A 6644-nucleotide genomic window follows, 5' to 3' on the forward strand; every position below is an offset into this window, starting at 1 on the left:
GGGGATTCACTACTCTACTGGGGGGATTCACTACTGGGGGGATTCACTACTAGGAGGGATTCATTACTAGAAGGGATTCACTACTGGGGGGGATTCACTACTAGGAGGGATTCATTACTAGGGGGATTCACTACTAGGGGGGATTCACTACTCTACTGGGGGGATTCACTACTGGGGGGATTCACTACTAGGAGGGATTCATTACTAGGGGGATTCACTACTAGGGGGGATTCACTACTCTACTGGGGGGATTCACTACTGGGGGGATTCACTACTAGGAGGGATTCATTACTAGAAGGGATTCACTACTGGGGGGATTCACTACTCTACTAGGGGGATTCACTACTGGGGGGATTCACTACTAGGAGGGATTCATTACTAGAAGGGATTCACTACTGGGGGGGATTCACTACTAGGAGGGATTCACTACTAGGAGGGATTCACTACTAGGGGGGATTCACTACTAGGGGGGATTCACTATAAGGGGGATTCACTACTAGGAGGGATTCACTACTAGGGGGGATTCACTACTGGGGGGATTCACTACTGGGGGGGATTCACTACTGGGGGGATTCACTACTAGGAAGGATTCACTATTAGGAGGGATTCACTACTGGGGGGGATTCACTACTGGGGGGGATTCACTACTAGGAGGGATTCACTACTAGGAGGGATTCACTACTGCAGGGATTCACTACTAGTAGGGATTCACTACTAGGGAGGAAATACTGGAGAGGATTCACTACTGGGGGGAATTACCGGGGAGATTCACTATTCTATTAGCATAGATGGAAAGTTGTGGCACATGTTCGGAGTACACAATTTTTTTTGCACCACTTTTGTGCCACTTCCTTCGTTCTGTTCCCACTCACCGATTTTATAAAAGTGGGCGGAGACCAAGGCAGACCAGGGTGGGGACGGATCGGCCAGGCAAATTTACAATAACTCCTGCCAGAACACATGCCAGAATTATATAGGAAATCTATTGGAAATATTTCTGTACATAAATAGCCAAGCACATGACTTAGCTATGCCGGCAGTGTTCTCACCAGTGGGCTTCCAGTCTCTGAGACCCCCGTAGGGTTTGGGATGCTCAGTAAAGTACATGGACCCTTGGCGCCGACCCAATTGCTACACAGCCCCATAACCCGCCGTGTTCTAGAGCTGCAAACCAGGCAAATGCCCCGAGGTGACCAAGGATACAAATAAACATTATAAGCACACCCGTGACAGGAGGGCGGGGATCGTACCGAATATTTATAGGACGCTATCTGGAGGGCTCCCTATCTGCGAACAACATGGTCGTGACCACAAGCAAATTATAGAATTTTCCAAGTATAGTTAAAAAAAGCCATCGTGTTCCTGTCCGATCGCTGGTGACACATCTAGAGGGAAGGATTTACCAGAAATTGGGTCACTATTATATTGGTATTTTATCCCTACTATGATGAAAATATCACTGGCATGTCATTATATCACTATTACTACTATATAATAACTGAATACAAGAGGGTATATATCACTGCCCTACCTATAGCAATGCTATGTCCCTACCAACATCACTATCATGCCTATACAGTATCACTACTAGGTATATACATGAATATTATATCACTACTGTATCATTGCTATGAATGAGTCACTTCTATGTCACAGACAATACTATATTGTTATTATGGCTATTATGTTACAGTGAACACCAAACCGCTACTGTATCACTATGACCATAATATATATCACCATACTATATGAATACTAATGACTATTATGTGACTTACAGTATTGGCCAAAAGTATTGGCCCCCCTGCAATTCTGTCAGATAATACTCATTTTCTTCCAGATCACAAATTCTTTGGTATTTTCTTCATTTAATTTGTCTTCAATGGAAAACCCAAAAAAGAATTGTCAAAAAGCCAAATTGGATAGCAAACATAAAAAGGGGGTGGACAAAAGTATTGGCACTGTTTGAAAAATCATGTCATGCTTCTCTAATTTGTGTCATTAACAGCACCTGTTACTTACCCGAGGCACCTAACAGGTGGTGGCAATAACTAAATCACACTTGCAGCCAGTTGAAATGGATTACAGTTGACTCCACCTCTGTCCTGTGTCCTTGTGTGACCACATTGAGCACGGAGAAAAGAAAGACGACCAAAGAACTGTCTGAGGACTTGAGAAGCGAAATTGTGAGGAAGCCTGAGCAATCTCAAGGCTACAAGTCCATCTCCAAAGACCTGAATGTTCCTGTGTCTACCGTGCGCAGTGTCAGTAAGAAGTGTAAAGCCCATGGCCCTGTGGCTAACCTCCCTAGATGTGGACGGAGAAGAAACATTGACGAGAGATTTCACCGCAAGATTGTGCGGATGGCGGATAAAGAACCGCGACTAACATCCAAACAAGTCCAAGCTACCCTGCAGTCTGAGGGTGCAACAGTGTCACCCCGTACTATCCAGCGTCAGCGTCTGAATGAGAAGGGACTGTATGGTAGGAGACCCAGGAAGACCCCACTTCTTACCCACAGACAGAAGCCAGGCTGGAGTTTGCCAAAACTTACCTGAGAAAGCCAAAACCGTTCTGGAACAATGTTCTCTGGTCAGAGGAGACTAAAGTAGGAAAAGGCCTCAACATAGAGATTACAGGAAAAAAGAGGCCTTCAAAGAGAAGAAGACGCCCCCTACAGTCAGACATGGCGGAGGTCCCTGATGGTTTGGGGTTGCTTTGCTGCCTCTGGCACTGGACTGCTTGACCGTGTGCATGGCATTATGAAGTCTGAAGACGACCAACACATTGTGCAGCATCATGTAGGGCCCAGTGTGAGAAAGCGGGGTCTCCCTCAGAGGTCAGGGCTCTTCCAGCAGGACAAGGACCCAAAACACACTTCAGGTCAGCACTAGAAAATGGTGGTGAGAGAAAGCTCTGGAGACTTGTAAAGTGGCAGCAATGAGTCCAGCCCTGAATCCCATAGAACACCTGTGGGGGAGGGGGAGAGATCTCTTGGTGGCAGTTTGGAGAAGGCCCCCTTCACATCTCAGGGGGGACCGCGAGCAGTTTGCCAAAGAAGAAGGGTCTAAGATTCCAGCAGAGCCTTGTAAGAAACTCATTGCTGGTTAGCGGAAGCGGTTGTGCGCAGTTATTGTGTCTAAAGGTTGTGCTACCAAGTATTAGGCTGAGGGCGCCAATACTTCTGTCCGCACCAGTTTTGACGTTTTGTGTAAAATGATCAATGATGTGACTTTTTTTTCATTCTCTTTTGTGTTTTTTCATTGCAAGTAAAATAACTGAAGATATTACCAAAGAGTTTGTGCTTGTAATCATTATCTGGGGGACACCGAGGATTATCTGACAGGACTGCAGGGGGCGATACTTATACTGTATATACCCTGTGTCACTTATATACTATATAAGAGTCTGTGCTGTGTAATCATTATCTGGGGGACAGCGAGGATTATCTGACAGGACTGCAGGGGGCGATACTTATACTGTATATACCCTGTGTCACTTATATACTATATAAGAGTTTGTGCTGTGTAATCATTATCTGGGGACACCGAGGATTATCTGACAGGACTGCAGGGGGCGATACTTATACTGTATATACCCTGTGTCACTTATATACTATATAAGAGTTTGTGCTGTGTAATCATTATCTGGGGACAGCGAGGATTATCTGACAGGACTGCAGGGGGCGATACTTATACTGTATATACCCTGTGTCACTTATATACTATATAAGAGTTTGTGCTGTGTAATCATTATCTGGGGACACCGAGGATTATCTGACAGGACTGCAGGGGGCGATACTTATACTGTATATACCCTGTGTCACTTATATACTATATAAGAGTTTGTGCTGTGTAATCATTATCTGGGGACACCGAGGATTATCTGACAGGACTGCAGGGGGCGATACTTATACTGTATATACCCTGTGTCACTTATATACTATATAAGAGTTTGTGCTGTGTAATCATTATCTGGGGACAGCGAGGATTATCTGACAGGACTGCTGGGGGCGATACTTATACTGTATATACCCTGTGTCACTTATATACTATATAAGAGTCTGTGCTGTGTAATCATTATCTGGGGACAGCGAGGATTATCTGACAGGACTGCAGGGGGCGATACTTATACTGTATATACCCTGTGTCACTTATATACTATATAAGAGTTTGTGCTGTGTAATCATTATCTGGGGGACACCGAGGATTATCTGACAGGACTGCAGGGGGCGATACTTATACTGTATATACCCTGTGTCACTTATATACTATATAAGAGTCTGTGCTGTGTAATCATTATCTGGGGACACCGAGGATTATCTGACAGGACTGCAGGGGGCGATACTTATACTGTATATACCCTGTGTCACTTATATACTATATAAGAGTTTGTGCTGTGTAATCATTATCTGGGGGACACCGAGGATTATCTGACCGGACTGCAGGGGGCGATACTTATACTGTATATACCCTGTGTCACTTATATACTATATAAGAGTCTGTGCTGTGTAATCATTATCTGGGGGACAGCGAGGATTATATGACAGGACTGCAGGGGGCGATACTTATACTGTATATACCCTGTGTCACTTATATACTATATAAGAGTCTGTGCTGTGTAATCATTATCTGGAGACACCGAGGATTATCTGACAGGACTGCAGGGGGCGATACTTATACTGTATATACCCTGTGTCACTTATATACTATATAAGAGTCTGTGCTGTGTAATCATTATCTGGGGGACAGTGAGGATTATCTGACAGGACTGCAGGGGGCGATACTTATACTGTATATACCCTGTGTCACTTATATACTATATAAGAGTCTGTGCTGTGTAATCATTATCTGGGGGACAGCGAGGATTATCTGACAGGACTGCAGGGGGCGATACTTATACTGTATATACCATGTGTCACTTATATACTATATAAGAGTCTGTGCTGTGTAATCATTATCTGGGGGACAGCGAGGATTATCTGACAGGACTGCAGGGGGCGATACTTATACTGTATATACCCTGTGTCACTTATATACTATATAAGAGTCTGTGCTGTGTAATCATTATCTGGGGGACACTGAGGATTATCTGACAGGACTGCAGGGGGCGATACTTATACTGTATATACCCTGTGTCACTTATATACTATATAAGAGTCTGTGCTGTGTAATCATTATCTGGGGGACACCGAGGATTATCTGACAGGACTGCAGGGGGCGATACTTATACTGTATATACCCTGTGTCACTTATATACTATATAAGAGTCTGTGCTGTGTAATCATTATCTGGGGACACCGAGGATTATCTGACAGGACTGCAGGGGGCGATACTTATACTGTATATACCCTGTGTCACTTATATACTATATAAGAGTCTGTGCTGTGTAATCATTATCTGGGGGACACCGAGGATTATCTGACAGGACTGCAGGGGGCGATACTTATACTGTATATACCCTGTGTCACTTATATACTATATAAGAGTCTGTGCTGTGTAATCATTATCTGGGGACACCGAGGATTATCTGACAGGACTGCAGGGGGGGCGATACTTTTGGCCATGACTGTATGTCTCTGCTGTGTATACTGTATCACTAGTGTGACAATACTGTATACCCCTATGCCTCTGCTTGATACCCTGCTCCCACTTTCAGTATGTTACGACAGTTATATACAGGAGTACACAGCAGTATACATACACCTCCACCATGAATATAATAGCCATGGGTGTAGTGTCCAGATGTAGCAGTGCTGAGTGTGACAGGAGGCCACATAGCCGGTCAGCTCTGCTACATGTGTGTCCCCTAGTGCTAGGCCTGTACAGATATAACGTGATGTATAGCAGAGGAGCAGCAGCAATGTGTGTGCAGTGATAGGAGGGGGAGGGGGTTGTTTACAGCGCACTGCACACTGCACGGTCAGCACAGTGCGGCTTATTATACCGGGTGCACATTGTGTGTAGTGGGGGGAGGGGGCACCGTGTGTATATACGTGTCTATATGTGTGTGTATATATATGTGTGTGTACCAGGGATGGAGGAGGAGGAGGACGGGGCTCCTTACCGTTAGGTATCCAAGGAAGACGGGAGGAGGAGGAGGAGAATGCTGCGGGTCTGGGGGGGGGCCGGGGGGCGCACTACACGCCCGGGCTACAGGACTGGGGGGGATACGGGGCCGGGATACGGCTCTTACCGGAGCGGGGATGGAGAGGTGTCGGGGCCCGGGCTCCAGCGCTGACACTGCTGCCGGTGACGTCACACAACCTCGTTTTCGCGCATCTCTGTTATTGCTACTGGCTGTGACTGTCACTATTATCACCGAGACTGCTGTCACTGAGGCTGTCACTGTGACTGTCACTATTATCACCGAGACTGCTGTCACTGAGGCTGTCACTGTGACTGTCACTATTATCACCGAGACTGCTGTCACTGAGGCTGTCACTGCTGTCACTATTATCACTGCTGTCACTATTATCACCGAGACTGCTGTCACTGAGGCTGTCACTGTGACTGTCACTATTATCACCGAGACTGCTGTCACTGAGGCTGTCACTGTGACTGTCACTATTATCACCGAGACTGCTGTCACTGAGGCTGTCACTGTGACTGTCACTATTATCACCGAGACTGCTGTCACTGAGG

General features: G+C 45.8%; 1 protein-coding gene across 3 annotated transcripts in view; it reads right to left on the bottom strand.

Annotated features, from left to right (window-relative positions):
- Positions 1 to 6256, bottom strand: part of PRKAR1B (protein kinase cAMP-dependent type I regulatory subunit beta) — a 107228-nt gene extending 100972 nt beyond the window's left edge. The window contains exon 1 of one of the 3 annotated variants that reach the window (XM_075285082.1): positions 6196 to 6256. The gene's annotated coding sequence lies outside the window, so the exon portion shown is untranslated. Of the gene's footprint in view, positions 1 to 6066; positions 6135 to 6186 lie in introns of those variants that run through there. The other 2 variants (XM_075285084.1, XM_075285083.1) reach the window with 2 other exon arrangements.
- Positions 6257 to 6644: the final 388 nt, after the last annotated feature.

This window comes from Leptodactylus fuscus, chromosome 8 (genome assembly GCF_031893055.1).
Source record: "Leptodactylus fuscus isolate aLepFus1 chromosome 8, aLepFus1.hap2, whole genome shotgun sequence".
Lineage (NCBI taxonomy): Eukaryota > Metazoa > Chordata > Amphibia > Anura > Leptodactylidae > Leptodactylus > Leptodactylus fuscus.